General features: G+C 40.0%; 1 pseudogene; it reads left to right on the plus strand.

The window, feature by feature from the left end:
* The window catches only part of LOC127640727 (copine-8-like), a 77055-nt pseudogene that overhangs the window by 12574 nt on the left and 41288 nt on the right, over positions 1-23193 (plus strand).

The following is a 23193-nucleotide window of genomic DNA, read 5'->3' on the forward strand; positions in this document are numbered from 1 at the left end:
AATGGATTATGTTTTTTTTTTAAACATTTTTTTAATAGTCAGAAAATTTGAAAACTGTATGGATTAGTTAAAGAGTGTCTTTTGTTTTCGCAAAAAAATTTAGGTGAAATCTCCTCAGATTCAGGTTTTCCTGTTATTGATGCCACTTTATGAAAGTGATTTTCAAAGCTACTGCCTTTACTCTGTTCAGTCAGAAGAGATCCGTGTCTGATATGTGCCTATGAAAACACATGAGATATATTTTAGTGACTCTGTGCTCCTCTGATACTGGCCTGGTATGTTCATGATTCAGAGTTAATTTCTCCTCCCTAGATAGACCTGATGTTAAATATCCGGCCCTAGGAGACAATTGAGACTCTTCAAATAGTTTGTAGAACTGAGATGAGCCGAGTCAACACTGTTGTTAACTTTATCATCTTTATAACTGCCTTATGATCTCTAATGAACTATATTATTGCATTGCTTATTGTGATTATCATTAATATCTCATGTAATTACATTTCTTTCTTTCTTTCTTTCTTTCTTTTCTTTCTTTCTTTCTTTCTTTCTTTCTTTCTTTCTTTCTTCAGAAACCTCTTGGATAGAGACACCTTCTCAAAATCTGATCCAAGTAAGTCTTTGCATCATTATTCACACATACTACAGTATAAAATGAAAGTTAATTTATTCTAGTATGCACTAAGCTGTTTATCAGTAGTGAAATGAAATGGTATCAGTAGACGACTGGACTCAGATCATGATGCAGTTAACACACTCATCAACAGAGCTCTAATCGCTGTAGGGAGCTTCATTAGTGCACAATATTCTGCCTACCTGCCTTCATTATTATCTAGTTTTATTAGCGCTCTTGATTATGCATGAAACCCCTGTCGTATGCCTGCATGCATTCATCCAAAAGTGGAAGAGTGTATTGTCTATACATTTGTGTTGCTCTGTGCGGTTGTTATTGTGTGTGTCAGTGTGTGAAATCCAGATGTTGTGTTCAGCTGATTACAGTCACTGACATTCACAGCTTTAATGAACATACACATGCTTTTGACTGCAGGCGTCGCATTGTTTATAATGCTGAACGGATGATTGCACTGACTGCATCTGACACACACACACGCACAGCACACACACACACACACACACACACACACACACACACACACACACACACATACACACACACATTATATGCTCTAAAAGCTTTTGTTTATATTAGAAGAAAATTATATTTTCTTGCAAAATTGGCAAAGTGCACAATGTCTATCTTCTCTTAAAGGTTTCTTATTCTACACTTTGCTGCTTATAATCTTAAGCAAGACTTTTTTGCTGTAAGAATAGTAAGAATTTTGTATTTCATGACATTTTTTTCTCTCTATCTCTGACCCTTTAATATCTTTGTAGCATTAAATCTTTTATGTAAATGAGTGCTGTTATGATTGGCTAAAATCAGTGTGCCGGTGTAGTTAACCATTGGCAGTGATATGTTAATGAGCTCATTGTTGTGATGGACAATTTTCCATCCCATAGTGAGGAAGGAACTGCGAATACATCACATTCAAAATGCTGAATATAAAAACAAATGTTGGAAAACAGTGAGTCGGCTCTTCTCAACTACAGTATAAGTGCTACTGTATATGAAGGAATTACTGACAACAGACCGTTGAATAATTGAAAAAGAATGCATTATTTTTCAATAATTCAATGTGCTGGAGTAGCACTAGCATCATTGCTAACACCTAGTTAATTAAACGTACAGCCCTGCAAAATGTCATAAAAACAACCGTTTTTTATTTTATTTGTAACATATTCTCCCAAATGCAAACATCTTTATCTCTATGAATTCCTACAAATCCCATAAATGAATACAAATATTAGATTGCATAAGTGAAAGACCTGGTTCTCCACATCATGTTTGCATGTTGTATTTTAAAATATATCTCACAAACAAATAGTGGATTTGGAAATCATTAAACATATATGGCAATTTACAATGATATATATGCAATATATATATATATACACTATATATGGATGGATGGATGGACAGACAGACAAGCGGACAGACGGACGAACTGATGTATAGAAATGTTCTGCAGAGTGGCATATGTGCTGACGTGATCCAGCATCTTCTCGCTGCGTTCACCAGCTCAAAGACGCAATATTCAGGGACTCCAGCAGCTAAATATAGACCACCACTGCCGCCTGTGTGTGTGTGTGTGTGTGTGTGTGTGTGTGTGTGTGTGTGTGTGTGTGTGTGTGTGTGTGTGTTCACACAGCTCGATGAAATATTCATGGCAGGATTTGGCAGCTTCATGAGGCGTCATGTCTTGAATATTTAAGTGTATTTGTCATATGCTGTGCTCATACTGATAAGAAGAATCTCACCCATAAAAACACACATAACACAAAAATGACACAGTTTCCTGAGAGTAACCCATACATAGAATCATAATCGAGTTATCCTGCAATTCTCCTGAAAACACTGCAAATGCTTGCTCATGCCATTTATTACGCTGCATTCTGCACAGTAAGTTCATCAACTCATTCATTCTGATTCCTGTACAGTTGCACATAAGAGCACATTATGGTTATTATGATGCTATTGCCCATCAGTTTATTGATTTATCATGATTTGTTCTTTTTTATTCTCACTGCAAAAACTGTTTCTGCGGTAGCTTGACTTTTCAGGACTGCCTGCATTTCATATCACCCACAATTACCTGCCATATGTGCCACGCACACACGTGTTACAGTGGATATTCTGAATAAGGTGTTTACGTGACCCAAAATTCTGATTAATACTGTAATATGGAATCTGTTTTATTCCTATTTCAAGAAAGCTAAATATTGACTTAGTTTGGCCATGGCAATCAGGTTAACACATTTACATGAACCATCAGTACACGCCAAATTCTGATAATACAATTATACAACGTTAATTGCACCAGGCAAATAATGCTGGCTTTTGTAAACAAGGCACAATCTATAATAAGCCTAATATAGATTTATTATAACTGAATTTAGATTCAGTTTTGCGCTGAAAAGGATGACAGTGACTTGGATTTTATTGTCCCATGAAATGAAGTAGATGATATATTTGAACTTTTTGAGTATAATGCTACATGTTATTTGTGATTTTTTATTCATTAAAACCTGAAGCGCTTGAGCATGTCTGAAATAATTTTGCATGCTCGAAATCTAGTGTGACCACATCTTAAGATGCAATATTTTGTCCGTACTCCTCAGAATTTCAGGCTGTGTATGTTTTTAATAGTGGCTGACCGATGTATTGCCAAGGCCGACAACGTTCGACCACGACATGTTCGACCTCGGTATGTAAGTATGGGGGCAGTGGTGGCTCAGTGGTTGAGGCTCAGGGTTACTGACCAGAAGGTCGGGGGTTCAAGCCCCAGCACCACCAAGATGCCACTGTTGGGCCCTTGAGCAAGGCCCTTAACTCCAGGTTGCTCCGGGGGGATTGTCCCTGTAATAAGTGCACTGTAAGTCGCTTTGGATAAAAGCCTGTGCCAAATGCATAAATGTAAATGTAAGTATCATTTTGGATAGTGTTCAGGTTGCCATATGCATTTACACACCGAACTAAACAGAGTAAAAGTTTAAGAGTTTATCAGAGCATTTACACAGCTGAGGTCTATCTCTCTATTCACACATTCATCTCCCAGGACAGATATGAGAACAGGCGGTCATAAAATCACACACTGTAAACTCTACGACGCTCTGGGGTCCAAACCCAGTATGAATGTGTGTGATTATTACATGCTCAGTGGATGATAATGGTCTTTTTTTTTAATTAGGCTTATTTTTAGACTCACACTGATGGCAGGTATTGGCTCGTGTTTACAGAAAGGCCCCCGGACAGTCAGGCATATGTTAGGAAACCGAATTACTTCAACCGCCTGCTGTTGCACGTGACATGAATTGGCATGACTTCTATGTGTGTGCATGTGTGTGTGTGTGTGTGTGTGTGTGTGCCTGTATATGTATGCTAGACAAATGTGCTAATAATGTCTTTTTTTAAAGAGAAAAGGCTGTTTGTTCTCTTTTCATTATTTTTTATGTATTAATTTACATAATGAGCAAACCAGAGCTGTTTCATTTTAATTTATGCAGTATGAAAATTTTATTTGCTGGCACTTATGGATGATATTGTGATAGGATAATTCTCATTAAACTGTGAAATCACAGTGAGTTTGTAATTCATATAATTTGAATGGATAAAGGAAATTCTGCTAGTATCACAGTGTAATGGAGTAAGTGGGCAAGGAGGAGGTGGAAACCGGCTGAACAGTCAATGTAAAGTTTAATGATATAAATGAACTTAAAACAACATAAAACAAAGACACACACAACGTGGCCGCGTGCATCTCTCTCTCTCTGAACTGGCTCCTCCGGCTCGTCTTTATCCCCCTCCTGGCTGTTTAACTCTGCCCTCCTCCTCATCACACCCCTTCATCGCTCGACTCAGGTTTGGGAAACCCCTGGCATGACGCATTCCCCTCCCTTCCTGGAGGCGGGGCGTTGCCCTTCCAGCTGTGCCTGCAGGCAGGCCTTCCCCGTCCTTCTGGAGCCCTGGGAGAGACAAGGGGAGGGAAAGGGGAGAGAGAAAGAGCGAGGCGGAGCGACACTGAGAGAGAGAGTGAGAGAGAGAGAGAAGAGAAAAACTTGCTCGCCGGTTCCTGGACTCGCTGTCGCCCAGTCCTCAATCGCTCCTCCGCCCTCTGGTAGATGACAGCTCGCTCCTCCCCCGGCGGACGGCAGCGAGCCCTCTGACCCTTTGCAGATGGAACTGCTTCTCCCCTTCTCGCCGGACGGTAGTGGTTACTCCAGCTCTCGGCAGTTGGCAGTGACCCCTCCGTCCCCAGGCAGACGGCCGAAGCTGCTCCTTTGACGGATGGCAGCTGCGATAACTCCACAACAGTGCATCCCTCCTCCCTCTCGTTTTTTGGCACCAATGTAACGGGGTAAGGGATTGGTAAGGAGGAGGCGGGAACCGGCTGAACAGTCAACGCAAAGGTTAATGATATAAATTATCTTTTTAATTAAATAAAAACAACATAAAACAAAGACACACAGACACAAACAATGCAGCCGCGTGCATCTCTCTTTCTCTTTTGAACTTGCGCTCCTGCGCTTCCGGCTCATCTTTATCCCCCTCCAGGCTGATTAGCCTGATTCAGGGCCAACCGTGTGTCCTCACGGCCCGGCCCACCCTCCTCCTTGTCACACACTGATATATACAGTATATATTGATTTACATGTTCGTTCAGTGCAATCGATTATATATATAAAAAAATTACGCACAAATTTTATAAAATTACTCATGACTTACTGACGTTTTGCCAGCGGGAGGCAGTCAGGGCAGCTCCAGCTGTACAGGCAACAAACCACACTTACGAGCAGGCAGCACAATAAAAATATATGGGCACGTTCTTGCGTCCAGAGACAGCTGGGCAGAGCACAACTCTAAATGTAGGGGTCTCGAGATTAGTTTTTCCAAGTTTCAAACTACACTTGACAGCGCCATTGAGCGTTTATGCTCAAGATGCTGAAAATATGTGAAACGTGACATAACCACAGTGAGATGCTCCAAAAGTGTGAGTGTGACGCTTGTGCACATAGACCAACAGGTCTATGCAGGTCTAAGTTAAATGACACAGAAATAAAACAAACAATATAGTGACTTTCATATTGTATAATTACTCTGCCACAATAGCAAAATGTCTTTGAATTATCTGAATTATGTTCGAAAACATTTCTTTTTCAAAACTTGTCTTTTGCTAGTCCTGTTACACTCGAAATGTTCAATGTTACAGGGTTGAAGACTGCAAAAATGTCTCATCGGCCTAAACTTGTACATATCATCAGCACCATACAATACTGTATTGTCACAATTCTTGTGCTTTGTGCCAATATACAGTGAGTGTAAACATAATGAAATACTGATAAAAACAGTAAGAAGAACACTTTACAATTTGACAATATTGGTCCCACTTTATATTAGGTGTATTTAACTACTATGTACTAACATTAACATTCATCTACTACAATGTATGTATTGTGTAAATACATGTTGTTCTGCAAAATTCTTACAAAATTCACATTTGCTGCTTCTAAGGTTGAGGAAATATACAGGTAAGTTAAAGAGTAGGGGTAGGGGTAATGGTTTGGGTAGTGTTACATTGTAAGGTTAACAGTGTAACTACAGATGTAATTAAATACAGGTACTTGCAAGCACAATGTATGTACACAATACGTACATAAATAAAGTCTTAAGTACATAGGAGTTAAAAGCACCTAATATAAAGTGGTTCCATAACATTAGTTAATACAAGTTTCATAAAAAAAAATGTATACAGCATTCATTAATCTTCATTTATATTCATTTATAAATATACTTTTGTTAATTATTAATTGATATTATTTCATATTGCATTAATGTTAGGGGGCTTTCACACTGGCATGTTTGCTGCGGTCCGATTCTTAGTGCGATTGTTCCCAGTGCCCCCCGCAGCGTTGGTCTGGTTTCACACTTACTTGATTCTATCGAACCGCGGTCCATTTGCGTTATCTAACAACATCACAAACACGCATGGAGAACACAACGCGACTCATCATACTTTTTATTATTTTGGTGCCATTATGCACAGCAGAGTGAACGACAACTGTGTATGTGCGCTTGATGGCGTAACTCATCAGATGTCCAGGGGAAGGCGCTTACTGCTGCTCACAAACAGGAGACAGCTGATTGCAAGGAATTCATTTGCGTCTTTGTTTACACGGCACACTAACTCACGGTCATGTCCAAGGTGAAGTTATCACCAGTGTATACCCTATATTTATAACCTATAATAGTATTTATATATATAGTATTTATAAGGTGTGTATATATAGACAGACAGATAGACAGATAGACAGACAGACAGACAGTATTTATAGTACTTGTATGTCATTGTGGTGTCATTACGTTTTTGGGACTTTCAGGAATGTGTGGATCCTTGTGTGTTGTCTAAAATAATGACGTTGTCATCGGCTAAAACGAGTGCGAGTACAGTACCATTGCAACCAAACTCAGACCACCCCCTACAGGTAATCTCGGGTTTGGTACCACGGTGCGCACCCCAGTCCACATCACAGCTTTCACATTACCAATTTTTCCTGCCAACCGTGCTCTGTTTCGAACTAAACTGCCAGTGTGAAAGCACCTTTTGTGTATACAACTTATAAGATAAAAAATATATATAAATTATAAGTATGTGTAGAAATGAATATTTAACAAGAATAATCATTGTTAGTTCATGTTAACTATTGTAGTTAACAATGCTAATGAAAAAAACCTAATTGTAAAGAGTTACCAAGAAACGTACCTATCCCGTACGCTAACTCTCTGTACGTTTTGGCCAGTGTTAATCTCTTCAACGAAATCACTGATTAAAACGTTCATTGACAAAGGGTTTTTTGATTTCGTCAACGATCACGAAGACGAGATGAAAAAGGCGCATCATGACGATAGTTAAACGATTTTTTTAAAGCATTCTGTTGATGAAAATATAATGAAATAAAAACAATACTGCAAGATATTAACAGTGCAAGATATACTGTATACAGAAGAAGAATCATCTATAGAAACATCTGTTGATAGAAGAAGATAATCCAGTATGTTGCCGATTTCCCCGCTTGAGCTGCATGAGTTAAACGTGCTGAACACTGGCAAAATGAACACTTAAACACATCCTGTTTATATATGAGATGAATCACTATATTCACAACATATTCTGTATGTAATATTACAACTTACATCTGCACACTGAGTCAGTACTAGTCAGTAAAAAACATACTACACGCAATGCAATATTCCACACTGGCTAATGGCACTAATGGTTTCCTTGGGAATAACCCAGTAGCTTTTATGAAAACTAATTTCAGATGTTGTATTTTCATTGCACTGTTACAATAACCCCTCCTCTCTCCAACAAGATGGAATTTATCATGGTTTTTGTGTGTGTAGTTTGTGTGCTGTACACTCAAACGGTGGTCAACAGGGAGTGGCGAGAGGTATGATGTCATGATCTTTATTAAACTATACACTGTACATTTTTAAAAACTGTATTTTCAATGTTCAGTGTTTTTATTAATGCTGCTGATGTCATTTTGTAGTTTGGCAGGACAGAAGTCATCGATAATACGCTGAATCCAGACTTTGTGCACAAATTCATCCTCGACTACTTCTTTGAAGAGAGACAAAATTTACGCTTTGACCTGTGAGTATATTCAGCATGCAAATGTGTGTGCATTCATATGTTCTGGGACACGGACAGCAGGGGGAAAAAAATGCTAAATTCAAATTATACAATTATACAAACCATATAATAGATCCAAAGGCAAAATAAATAGGCTCATCAACTTTTAAAACAGTTTTTATCGTAGTTGACGTCAGTTTGTCCAATCAGGCAAATTAGGTAAATTCCAACTTTATGACAAAACTACCAACATAGTCTCATGACAACTCATAATAATTCGTACGAGATGGTAAACTCGTAAGATATCATATGACCTGGCTCATCTGAAAAGGTGCAACTTTTATTCCTATAGAGACCAGCCAATCAACAAAGAGAATTTTAAATTGATACAATACAGGCATCAAATGTTAGCTAGCCTCCTATCCAAAACTACTAAAAAAAGGAAACGTCAGTGAACAAATTTGGTGATTCATTCCGTATTTATTTCTGCAATGCAAATGACTGATCTATGGCAATAACCTGTAAAACGCTTCCCTCGTCTCGTTCCAAACTCTGATGTTTTTTACTTCTAATTGACACAAAAGTTATTTTCCTATAAAAATCATGGTTAAGTTTAGGGTTTGTGTAAGGGGTTAGACGTAGGAAAAATCTTAATTATATTGTTCGTTGGATCATTTATTTTTCTCTGGGACTAAAAGTCTTTCATTTTTGTTTGAGCAAAATTCGTACGATTTTGCCATCTTGTACTATTATTGTTTTACTTGCAGTGAAGATAAACATGGTTTATGCTGACAAAATGTGTTTTGTACAGTGAATAATTGGCTAAATAAATATATAAAATGTAATTTTTGGTTTTAAAGCTGTTTTTGTAAATGTTTGTACTTTTTTAAACAATTTTGGTAATATGTTTGAGCGCCACATCATGTTCAATATAAAATCTAGTTCAGTTGGCATAGCCAATTAAGAACATTTTGGAAGAGTTCTTATTGTATTATAAAACCAATATGGTGAACACACGTGTTGTTTTCCATTTTACTCATTTACAGTGCTGCAATTAAGCTTATACAGACATTTAGAAAGTGCTGTTTTCCCAAAGAACATTTGAGACCTTTTAATGCAGCTTTGTACAATTACACACACACACACACACACACACACACACATTCACACATACATACATGCACACACACTCAGCCTACAGGGTTTTGGCTAGCTTACGCTCAGCGAAGCACATTATATACAGCACTATCCCAGAAATTACATTTATGAATTATTCATCACCGTGACACACATGCACACAGTCACACACACACACACACACTGCACATCATCCATTAGCATATCCACACAGAATAACAGCGACATGCTCCACGCATACTGTACATTACAGTTATAGATCATCTAGAGACACACAACACACATAATTCAGAAGCGTTTATGAACACAGCCTGAATAGAACATCACTGGCACGCATGTGTGTGTGTGTGAGTGTGTGTGCTCCTGACTATATACACCTGTTCCCTTTTTACACTAATTGCTCTTCAGACAACTGATTTTCAATTTATTTCTTTTAGTCGTGTCCCCTAAGTTGCTATTGCTCATCGTTATATACATATTTATAATTTATATATATATAAAATAAATATATAATGATGAGCTTAGAGGTGATTTGTACATGTGTGTTTGGTCAGATAAGGACGTGTTTGCAGTTTCCTGCAGTGAATATCTGCACATGTGCTGACGCTGCTCACACTGAACTTCACAGCAGGAGAGAGAGAGAGAGAGAGAGACAAAGAGAGAGAGAGACTAATCTATTAATATGCTCTTTTATTTGCACATGTAGTTTCAGCTTTGACAATATAGTATTGTTTACAATCATGCCAATTAAGCTATTTATAATTGAATTGAACAAAGAGAGATAGAGACAAAGAGAGAGAGAGAGAGAGAGAGAGAGAGAGAGAGAGACAGCCAAGGAGAGGGAATAACATGTATCCCAACATGAAAGGTTTGTCCTCAAACATGTAAGTTTTGTTTTCGTTCAGAATGTTCCAGAATGTATATAGAACATCAGAGGAAAAGAGAAACAATACAATATTTGATGATTAGCTTCCAGCATAGGAGCAGCTTAGTAGCGGTGTAATATATTTTAAGTGTCAAAACTGAAAACAACAATAACATGACTTAAAGTGTTGATGTTAAAATACTTCCTCACATCCCACTTTGATGTGCAGAGTCAGTGATTCATAGGTTGACTTCCTGAAAAGTGTGAACTGTCGCATTATAAAAATGTAATGCTATGTTTGGAATAGCATACGCCCGTGCTATACTACTACTATATTTGTAGTATGCATTAGGGGATTCCCCTGTCAAATCAACCACATTTTAGAAACTTCCCCTGCAGCATTTTGTTTATTTTGTGATTCCATCTAAAAAAGATCAACTTAGATGATGATGAAAGCCAAATATTAAATGCCATGGATCAATATTTACAGAGTCATTTCGTTATTTTCTAGAGGAGGGATCAAAATAAAAATGTTCGCCTCTGATTTTGGAACGAAACAACAGGTAAAAAAATAACCTTAGGAAGGTGTCAGCATCATTATTTTATTTTCACATCTCTGTGTAGAGGGGTCTATTACTAAAATCAGTTGACTTCAGCACCCCTCTTTGCATCAATGGTCAATGGTCAATGATTAATGTCCGTGGTGTCCAAAAATAGGAAAAAGCACTTTTTTGTTTTGTTTTTTCAAAGGTCAGCAGCCATATCACCCTGTAGCTCTAGACAGGTTACCCACTGAGGTAAGCAGGGTTGAGCCTGGATGAAAGACCTTCGGAGAAAAAATATGGTTGCTGCTGGAAGAGGTGTAAAGGAGGCCAGCAGGGGGTGCTCACACTGTGGGTCCTAATGCCCCAATAAAGTGATGGGACACCGTACTGTAAAGAGCCACCATCTTTCACATGAGACTTTTAACCAAGGTCCTGACTGTCTGTGGTCATTAAAAATTCCATGGCAATTCTCGTAAAAGAGTAGGGGTGTAACTCCGGTGTTCTGGCCAAATTCCCCCCATTGGCCCTTGTCAATCATGGCCTCCAAATAATCCCCATCAATGAATCGGCTCTATCCAGCTGGTGTGTGATGAGTGTACTGGCGCACTATGTCTGTCGTCGCATCAGTCAGGTGGATGCTGCACACTGGCGGTGGTTGATGAGAGTCCTGTTCACTGTGTAAAGCACTTTGAGTGTAGTGTCAGAAAAGTGCTATATAAAGGTTATGATTCATTCATTCATTCATTTAAAGTTTGAATGCCTTCACACTAGAAGTATTAAAAGGGTCATAACATGAGGAATCCATTTTTCCTTTATAATTTGACATACAAGAGTTCATTGGACTCTAAAAACATACTGGCGCATTTATGCCTTGATTGACATTTTTTAATGTGGAACTAATTGATAACAAATGCAGGGAGTCTAAACGTATCATTGTTGGTGATTCCAGTGTCATTCACCTTTTATTTGTCATACCCTGTCGATATGAAACCTTGTATCTTCTGCTCTTCCTTTCTAAAACACATATTTTTTTTCCTATCACATAAAAAAAAAAAACATTTGGGGTGGATGTGCATAACTTGCTGTCAGCACAAATGTATTATATTTTGCAAGTTACTCGTTTTTTTTTAAAAGCAATTTGAATCCCATATTTTCTAACCTTGTAAACATGGTACTTTTGTTGGGTAAATATTTAGGCATCAGTTAAATATTCACGCATCGGTCAATTTTCCTGATGATTATTATTCTATATCTGCATTTATTCCAGATATAAATAGGGCAGCTTTTGCACAAAGGTTTTTGTCTCTTCGTAGATGTCATTAAAGTTTATGCAGAGTTCTAGATCATGATAGATGTTTCTGATTCTGGCAGACATAACTAAAGCAGCCTAATTGTTGGTTGGAGGATAAATTAGGTGTATGCCTGTCTAAATAGATGAGTCTTTAGTCTAGACTTAAACCGAGGGTGTGTGTCTGCATCTCGAACAGTGTTTGGGAGACTATTCCATAGTTTAGGAGCCAAATAGGAAAAGGATCTTCCTCCTTTTTTGGATTTTAATATTCTAGGATATATTATCAAGCCAAAATTTTGTGAACGTAATGAACATGATGGAATATAGCATGGTCGAAGGTCACTTAAATACTGTGGAGCTACACCATTCAAAGCTTTGTAGGTAGTTAATAGAATATTAAAAATAATACAAAATTTAACAGTTTGCCAATGTAACGATGATAAAATGGGGCTAATATGATCATAATTCTTGGTTCTTGTTAGCACTCTTGCTGCTGCATTTTGAACCAATTGAAGTTTATTTATTGATCTTGCTGGACATCCTCCCAGTAATGCATTACAATAATCTAGTCTTGAGGTCATGAACGCATGAATTAGTTTTTCGGCATCAGCAACCGAGAGCATGTGCCGTAATTTAGCAATGTTTCTGAGGTGGAAGAATGCTGTTCTACAAACAATGGAAATGTGATTTTCAAGGGACAGATTGGTATTAAAAACAACATCTATGTTCTTTGCTGTAGAAGACGACGTAACAGTACATCCATCGAGAGGCAAATTTTAGTATATAAATATATTTTAGTGGCTTATTTTTAGAGTTTTTTTGTCCAATAAGTAGTACCTCTGTTTTTTTTTATTTAGTAGAAGGAAATTTCTGGTCATCCAATCTTTGATTACATTGATACATTGCTAATTTGGAGAATTGTGAATTTTTGTTACGTTATATTAAGAAATATTAAGTTGGGCATCGTCGATATAATAGTGGAAACTTATTCCATGATTCATGAAAATATCTCTCAGGGGAAGCATGTATAAGGAGAAAAGCAAATGCCCTATGAACCCTGTGGCCCTCCATACTTAACTTTTGTTTTTTTTTTTGACAATTCCTCATTTACACATACAAAGTGGTAATGGTCTGATAAATAGGACCTAAACTATGTATCAGCCGCGATCAGATGATAAGAGCAAGTCATTTGTAACTCTGATAAGTGCAGTCTCTGTACTGTGATGGGGCCTAAATCCTGACTGAAATTGCGCATATACACAGTTGGGAGGACACTACCTTTTCTAGTATTTTCAACATAAATTGTAGATTTGAAATCTGTCTGTAATTAGCCAATTCGACAGGATCAAACTGTGGCTTCTTAATAAGCAGTTCGATAACTGCCATTTTAATGTTTCTTGGGACATGTCCTAAGGATAGTGAGGAGTTAATAATATTAAGAAGAGGTTCAGAGATTACAGGGAATACCTCCTTTAAGAGCTTAGTTGGTATTGGATCTAACATACATGTTGTGGCTTTTGATTTTTGAAAAGGTTTGTTAGCTCTTCGTGACTTACGACAGCGATAGATTGAAGTTACTTGTGAGGAATATTATTAGACACTGAGGTGTTGTGACATGCTCTCTTGAGAGCATGAGTGTGATCATTGTACCATGGTGTTGGGCTTTTTTTGTATTTTCTTTAATTGAAAGGGGGCTACATTATCAAGAGTACTAGAGAAGAATGTGTTTATATTTTCTGTTATTCGATCAGGTTCTTCTAGACTAGTCGTTTAATATGGTAGAATGGGATTATTTTTTTAAGAGTTTGGAAATGTATGGGTTCAGGAGTATATTTATTGGTTGGATTAAATTACTTTATAGACAACCTGTAGCGGCGGCAACAAACTAATGGATTAATTTCAGATAATTTTTCTCTGGATAGGGGCACCCTGCAGGGTTGCCCTCTTTCCCCATTATTGTTCTGTCTTGCCCTGGAACCATTAGTAGCCACGATAAGAAAGGAAGATGATTTTCCAGGGGTGGTGGCGGGAGGTTTGGCGTATACGTTTTTGCTTTACACAGATTATATTTTATTATTTGTCTCTGACCCCACTAGATCTATGCCTTGCCTCCACAGAATTACCAATCCATTGTCTAAATTCTCAGGATACAGAGTTAATTGGTCTAAATCCGAAGTTTTGGCTCTGACAGCGTACTGCCTGGTAATGGCTTTTCACCCGGGCATCTTTCAGTGGCCCAAACAGGGCATGAAGTATTTGGGTATTTTATTCCCAGCAAATTTAGGTGATTTAGTTCATTTTAACCCATTAATAAAAACAATTTTTGTGGACAGGTTGGCTTTATTACATTTATCTATCATTGGGAAGGTTTATTTTGTTAAAATGAATGTTATTCCAAAATTCAACTACCTGCTACAGTCTCTCCCCACTGAAGTTCCCCTCTTTTATTTTAAACAATTTGATAGTATAGCTAAATCCTTTATCTGGAATGGTAAACGTCCTGGAATGCATTCTAACAAGTTACACAGTCCAATTGACAAAGGTGGGTTAGGTCTCCCCAAGATTTTGTTTTACTATTATGCTTTTGGTCTCAGACATTTGGCGCTTCCACCTGAAAGAGCTCCTACCTTGCTCTTTATTGGACAGAAGGTCCTTGCTCCTATCTTGCCATTAAAGTGTCTTTCCACCAGGCACGGCGTTATGGGTGGGCCTGACGGGCCTAGGCCCACCCACTTTTCAACAGGCCCACCCAAAACTTTTCTTCAAAATTTTTTTGTCAAGAATTATAAAAAAATCGCCAATTAAGCTCATAATTTGTGCTAAAATAGTCTAAATGTTTAGTTTTAAAAACAATTTTAAGCTGGTTATGTCTATTTTGATGTTTCTGCGCAAGTTCAGCAGACAGTGTTCGGGTTTGTTCCGATCAGAGCATGTGAGCGGAGAGCGCATTTCTGAATATTCCGCTCTGCTCGCTCATTCTGCAGGGTCGCTCGCTCAACCCAGAATGGCCTGCTGGTTCGAACTTCGAAGATATGTGGAATAAGGCCTCCGACTATTTTTTTCCCCCCTAGTTGACTAAGCCATTAGTGGACAAATCGCCTCTTTATATTAATTTAATTAGGCTACTAGGGCAGGCTATAGGCTATAGCCTAGTATGGAAGCTTGTTTCCGCCATAGATAGCCTAAAACATTTTAAAAGATAATTGCGACTTTTTATCTTGCAATTCTGACATCATTTCTCAGAATTGCGAGATATAAAATCAGAATTTCGTGAAATAAAGCCGCAATTGCGTCTTTTTTTTTTACCCATAGTTTATATCAATTCTTCTGACTTTGTAACACGCACTTTATATCATGCAATTGAGCCTTTATATCTCCCAATTGCGTAGGCCTATTATAAAGTCAGAATTGCGAGATATATAAACATGCAATTATGTGAAAAAAGCCAGAATTTCAAGCTATATTTCTCGCACTTTATGTCACGCAATTTTGACTTAATAACATAGGCTACAATTGCGACTTTATATCACGCAATTCTGACTTTATAGCTAACCTGCAATTGCCACTTTATATCACGTAATTCTGAGATAAAAAGTCAGAATTGTGAGATTAAAAAAATCGCAATTACATTTTTTATTTTTCACTCTGTGGCGGAAACGCTCCAGTTCTCGTGCAATGCAAGTGATCGTGCCGTGCCTTATTACATTGTCTGCTATATATTTGCTTCTTATTTATTAAATACAGGCAATTGGTTGATAAAACATTGATCAAAATTAAGATACAATTTCATACAAAACGAAAAAACTCAATTAAGTGGTCAGAATAATGTTTTACCCACTCCATGTATCCAGAAATATTGCGCATCTCATGATGTAGCCTATCATCTCTCTCATGCTGCATGCTCACTTTCATAATCAACATTGATTAAATTAAAAAACATAATGACGTCATAATAATGACGTCACATATTTTCCAACCCAGCGCAGCAGTAAGTCTGTTGTTAATGAAATCGAAAATAAATAAATAAATGGACAGATAAATGGACAGATGACGTTGTTAATGAACAAGTTCTGTTCCCGAGTATTGATTGAAACTGTCGGGCAGTGTTGTTGATCTGTAATGTAGTAGCCTATTGTTGAAAACTTAAAACAATTAATAAGAATTGTGAAATATTCGGCCTCATGTTATACGAGCAGAACTAAACTATGTTTTGGGGAAATATTACATTCCTGACCTCTTTTACAGTCTAAATATAGGCTATTATAGTTTAGATAATTTTTTATAATATCCCATGAGTCCTAATAAATGCAATTTCAACTATTTCTGAAGTGCTTATTTTATAAAGAACACCGCTTTTTCTTTTTTCGGGAAACGCAGCCCAGGTATGATGCGTAATGGAGATTCCAAAGTGCTCTTCTTTGGTCAGAACCAAGGAGAGCGATCGCGGATAGGTCCGTCCTGACTCTATATGCACCGAAACTTTTTAACAATGCAACAAAATATTTAAAGAGCATCAAGCTATTAAAATCTATATTATGTATAGCCTACGTACATAATATAGCAGTATATTAGTCAGTAACTTTTATTAGGTTAAACAGTGATTGGATAACGTTTTTAATTTAAGGCCCACCCACAATTGGTCTGGCCCATCAAAACCTGAAATCCTGGTGCCGTGCCTGCTTTCCACCAAGATGCGTGGAGAAGTAAAGACACATCTCGTTATCTCACATATGCAGTTAGTGTGGACAAAAGTTTCCCGCGTGCTCAATTCAGACATTTACCTGAACGTTGCCGCAAGTATTTGGTTAAACCTGTCCCCTTTTTGCTGGACAGAACGGATTGAGAAGTGAGTTGCTATGCTGGGTGACCTGTATGAAAATGGAGCATTGAGATCCTTTGAAAATATTATAAAGCAGTTTGGGATTCCCAGATCTCAATTTTTTCAGGTACTTACAGCTTTGGATGTAGTAAGCAGCCCCCTAAAGCTACAGACACTCTTGAGATGGTACTAATGGCTTTTGGAAAGGGTCACAAGGCTTCAGCGTACTATTCCTGGCTAATTCAGAGTCTAGGGGATGGGGTTTTGATATCTCTTAAGAATTTATGGGAGAGAGACTTGAATTTAGTACAGGAGGATGAAGAATGGGGTTGGATTTTTAAGTCTATGTCTAGCGCCTCATTCCATTTAAGATTTTTTTATTGGACTCCCTCTGCATTGGTCTTAAACACCCACCTGCTGGCAAGGCCAATCAGAGGATAGGGACATAGCCCACATTTTTTGGTATTGTATTAAGATTCAAGAGTTTTGGTCAAGGGTTCAGAGTTATGTCTGTGAGATCCTGAGCACTCAGATTTCACTCTGCCCCAGACTTTGTATTTTGGGTGATGGGGCGGGTGTTAACCTAGATAATACACACATTAAAAACTGGGTTCTGTTAAGTGATGTGGTGTAATGATCGGCAGGAAAGTGATCCTTGGGGATGGAAGTCAGCTGGTGCGCCCTCATTTCATGAGTGGTGCACCAAATTGGGAAGAGTTGCAGCCTTTGAAAAGATGACGCATATACGGCTGGGCAGCTTTGGTGCCTTTGACAAGAAGTGGGGCACTTATATGGCCTTCTTAGAGGGTTGCCAGGGAAGAACAGTGGAGAGGGACAGTTTAAATGGTGTGTATGTAATTGATTGATGTGTGGAACCCTTTTTCTTTTATGTTGAACAATTATTTTTATGTCAGTGAGTATTTTCTTTGGACTGTCTGCTTGTATGTGTGTGTGTGTTATTGTTGCGGGGGGGGGCATATTTTGATGAAAGCTGATTTCATGTTTTTATTGATTTGAATTTGGAATCAATTAAAATTAAATTAAAAAAAAAAATAATTAAAAAATAAAATAATGCATCATAACAGTATTTACAGTATTTCCAAGATATTAACAGCAAAAATGACACACTGCACCTTTAAGGGCTTGTGTTTTTTGTTATTATTAATTATTATTGTAATATTGCAGTCATGTGTTTAAGGTTCTGGAGTTAAAAATTTCACATATGAATTTCTTTGAATATCTTTTTTCCTCTAGGTATGACCTTGACTCCAAGAGTGAAAACCTGTCAAAACACGTAAGTGTTTCCCTAGAAAAGTACAAATGATTGACATGGCACTGTGTAATCTCATGAGAAACTGCGGACAAGAGGCTGAATATTTGGTGGCGGAGGACAAGTCTCAGTTGCCTCCATTTCTGAGTCAATCATTGCATCTTATCATGTGACTCATTGTGCATGACACAGAGGAGACTCACAGCATGTGGAGGCTAAATGCTATTCTCCGCGATCCACACACAACAACGCCCCATTGAGAGCGAGAACAACTAATTGCAAACACGAGGAGGTTACCCCATGTGACTCTACCCTCCCTAGCAACCGGGCCAATTTGGTTGCTTAGGAAACCTGGCTGAAGTCACTCAGCACACCCTAGATTCAAACTTGTGACTCCTGGGGTGGTAGTCAGCGTCTTTACTCGCTGAGATACCAGGTTCCAGTACTCTAGCCTTAACAAAACCCATAAAAGTACTCTGACCAAATCAGTGTTATTTCACTTTCAAACATTCAATACATTGTGGTGCTAGTGTGTAACTAGATTGTTGTCAATGCATAATGCACATCTTACAGTTTCAAATATTGTTTGTCAATTTTGAGTTGATGATTAATTTGTATTACTGTATATAAAATACATTGGTATTATACTGCTCATTGCCACCCTACCTCTTCAGCAGTTGATATTGACTTCAGTATTGCCTATACCAATTGACCACCAGTCAATTCTGATTTCATATGGTCTTTGAAGTGTACAAAGATATCAGGCATGAGATGTTGCTCCTTAAATCTGAAGAACACACACTTTTACACCAATCAGTATGTACAAATATACAAATATATGGTTGATTATTTGTTGGTAACATTGTAAATGTGTTTACAGGATTTCCTAGGTCAGATGTACTGTACTTTAGGAGAGGTGGTGGGCTCGCTGGGTAGTCGTATGGAACGACCACTCATGTAAGTCCTGCTTTCACTGAATGAAATCCTCTCATGTTCAGATTCACACTTGTCTGAAACACATTACAAGATCTTATGTGGTGAAATATGGATTCAATTATCACCTTACACAGCCTTTGTAAAAATGCTTATTTTTATTCAGGCATCTTTAAAACATGATTGTCAGCTTATTAATATATGTATTTCGGATGATTGTGTGTGTTTGGTGACACATCGGCCAATGTTTCTCTCAGAGGTTGTTATATAACCTGAGCTGCCTACACTCATTCATTCGCTGTCCTTTTTGAACAATCATTTATTCATACACTGCAGTTGCATATACATACATGCATTCAGCAGTGTTTACAGCCATAAGCTACTCTGAGTCATTCATGCATTATGCAGTAAGCATTACTTTAATTCTTCAACATATGTGTCCATTCCTGACATACAGTATTCACATTTGCATTGGCACATCTCTGTGCTGACATAAACCATTGCAGGAATATGTCTGGGTTACTAGTGTAACCCCTGTTCACTGATGGAGTGAACGAGATGTTGTGTCGATTGTAGTGACACAAGGGTTTTTTTTTGGGAGCCTCGGATACCTCTGAATATGAAAAAGGTCAATGCCAAATTGGTGAAAAGAATTTGCATGTCCCGCCCCCGGACATACGGGTATACAGCAAAAGGCTGGGATCGTGCATCTGTTCAGTAAGGTTCTGCACTGAGGAGGCGAGAATAAGGTTCGGCCATTACAGCGGCTTGGTACAGTGTTGTGGCAAGGGGGACGGGGGTTACACTAGTAACCCAGACGTTCCCCTTCTGTCACTCACTCGAGGTTGTGTCGATTGTAGTGACACAAGGGGTCCCTATTCAATAGCGCCACCTACACTGAACCATGTTACGTGAACTGCTGATGCTGGTGCAGCAAGCTGTAGCGTGCCATTGAGCATGGGCATCAGACTGCACGTAACCTTCCCCAACGCCGTCATATTGTTTTTATTAGGTTCCCGGCATCTGACCAAGGATTTTCCTTGAGGGGTGGGGACAAGCGACGTGACAAGCATGGGAGCAGGCCGTGCCAACCGCGGCCTTTTCTCTCTCTAAGTTTCTCCTCATAGAGTGTTAGATGTGGCTGGGGCCATCTAGCTGTAACACGCATAGGGGAATGCGTTCTTTTCCAGTCCTGTTCTTTCAAGGGGGAAAAGACCACGCAGAGACCACATCTTGCCCAGGCTGGGGAGGTGAAAATGTGGAAAATACGTCACGTGGGCCTGTTACGCCACACATGGAAGTGGCGGAGGGAGGAGCTTTACAAACATGTCAACAGGGGCTGCCCAAGGGAGATGCAGGTCCGCCTGACAGGGTGACAGGTCTTCAGATCGGGAAGAACACCAATTTGTGAACAGGCACCACTTTAGGGTGTAAAGCTGCCTGGTGGAGGGAACTCTGGCTTGGTTGATGATGTCTACGACAGCTGGTTGTAGACAACACAGATCAACCACATCCTGTCAGGGGCCAGATGTGGAGGTTCCAGAGGTCTGGGCGCAGATGCCATAGGGTGCCCCGTTCCTAAGAAAGAAGGTTTTTCCTCAGGGATTTGCCAGGGAGGTGCTGCCGTGAGGAGCGTAAGATCCGAGAACCAAGTCCGGGTGGGCTAGTAAGGGGCCACTAGAGTGACTTGTTCCCCGTCCTCCCTGACCTTGCACAGCACCTGTGCAAGTAGGCTCACTGGGGGAAATGCGTACTTGCGTAGCCCCCGGGGCCAGGTATTTTCCAACGCATCTGTCCCGAGGGGACTTGCCTTCGACCTGAGGGAGTACCAGAGTGGGCAATGGGAGTTCTCTTGGGAAGCAAACAGGTCTACCTGTGCTTTGCCACAACAGTCCCAGATCAGCTGAACCACCTGTAGGTGGAGCCTCCACTCTCTGTTGCAACAGCGCGTCCGCTGTCGTATTGAGGCTGTGCAGCGACCTCAGTCAGTGCTGAATTCAAAGGAGGAGATGGCGGGCGAGTTGTGACATATGACGAGAGTGCACGCAACCATGGCAATGTACGCTACCATCGCGGTGCTGTCTGAACAGATCAAGACGTGCTTGCCTCGGATCAGCGGGAGAAACCGCCGCAGGGCAAGAAATACAGCCAGCAACTCTAGGCAGTTGATGTGCCAATGTCAATTCAAGTCAAGTCAAGTGGTTTTTATTGTCGTTTCAACCATATACAGTTAGTACAGTACACAGCAAAACGAGACAACGTTCCTCCAGGACCATGGTGCTACATAAAAACAACAAAGGACCAACATAGGACCACATGAGACTACACAACGAAATAAAATACCTATATAAACTACCTATATATACCTATATAAAGTGCACGTGCAAACATGTGCAAAAAGTACAGGACAGTACAACAAATTACTGACAATGAACAGGACAATAGACAGTGCAGCGCCGACCAGTACTGAGTAGTGCAAAAAGATGACAGTTTCTAAAAATTTAAACATAACATACTATGAGATAATGTTCTATGCACATAGCAGTTATTGAGGTAGCAGACAGTTATAAAGTGACAGTAATTAAAGTGCAACTCAGGACACGTGTGTGTCAAACCAGTCTCTGAGTATTGAGGAGTCTGATGGCTTGGGGAAGAAGCTGTTACACAGTCTGGCCGTGAGGGCCCGAATGCTTCGGTACCTCTTGCCAGACGGGAGGAGGGTAAAGAGTTTGTGTGAGGGGTGTGTGGGGTCGTCCACAATGCTGGTTGCTTTGTGGATACAGTGTTTTTTGTAAATGTCTTTGATGGAGGGAAGAGAGACCCCAATGATCTTCTCAGCTGTCCTCACTATCCTCTGCAGGGCTTTGCGGTCCGAAACGGTGCAAGTCCCAAACCAGGCAGTGATGCAGCTGCTCAGGATGCTCTCAATAGTCCCTCTATAGAATGTAGTGAGGATGGGGGTTGGGAGATGTGCTTTCCTCAGCCTTCGAAGAAAGTAGAGACGCTGCTGGGCTTTCTTGGTGATAGAGCTGGTGTTGAGGGACCAGGTGAGGTTCTCCGCCAAGTGAACACCAAGGAATTTGGTGCTTTTGACGATCTCCACAGAGGAGCCGTCGATGTTCAGCGGAGTGTGTTCACCTTGTGCTCTCCTAAAGTCAACAACCATCTCTTTTGTTTTGTCGACATTCAGGGACAGGTTGTTGGCTCTACACCAGTTCGTCAGCCGCTGCACCTCCTCTCTGTATGCTGACTCGTTGTTCTTGCTGATGAGACCCACCACGGTCGTGTCATCGGCGAACTTGATGATGTGATTCGAGCTGTGCATTGCTGCACAGTCGTGAGTCAGCAGAGTGAACAGCAGTGGACTGAGCACACAGCCCTGGGGGCCCCAGTGCTCAGTGTGGTGGTGGTGGAGATGCTGTTCCCGATCCGGACTGACTGAGGTCTCCCAGTCAGGAAGTCCAGGATCCAGTTGCAGAGGGAGGTGTCCAGGCCCAGCAGGTTCAGCTTTCCAATCAGGTGCTGGGGAATGATTGTGTTGAATGCTGAGCTGAAATCTATGAACAGCATTCGAACGTATGAGTCCTTATTGTCTAGGTGGGTGAGGGCCAGATGGAGGGTTGTGGTGATGGCATCGTCCGTTGAACGGTTTGAACGATACGCAAACTGCAGTGGGTCTAGTGAGGGGGCAGCTGGGTCTTAATCTGCCTCATGACGAGCCTCTCGAAGCACTTCATGATGATGGGTGTAAGTGCGACGGGACGGTAGTCGCTGAGGCAGGACACTGAAGACTTCTTTGGCATGGGGATGATGGTGGTGGCCTTGAAGCACGTTGGAACAACGGCGCTGCTCAGAGAGATGTTGAAGATGTCGGTAAGAACATCTGCTAGCTGGTCTGCACATCCTCTGAGCACTCTGCCAGGAATGTTGTCTGGTCCAGCAGCCTTCCGTGGGTTGACTCTACGTAGAGTTTTCCTCACATCTGCCGTGGTAAGACAGAGCACCTGGTCGTTGGGAGGAGGGGTGGACTTCCTCGCCATCACGTCGTTCTGCACTTCAAACCGAGCGTAGAAGTCGTTCAGCG

Source organism: Xyrauchen texanus, chromosome 49 (assembly GCF_025860055.1).
Source record: "Xyrauchen texanus isolate HMW12.3.18 chromosome 49, RBS_HiC_50CHRs, whole genome shotgun sequence".
In the NCBI taxonomy this organism is placed as follows: domain Eukaryota; kingdom Metazoa; phylum Chordata; class Actinopteri; order Cypriniformes; family Catostomidae; genus Xyrauchen; species Xyrauchen texanus.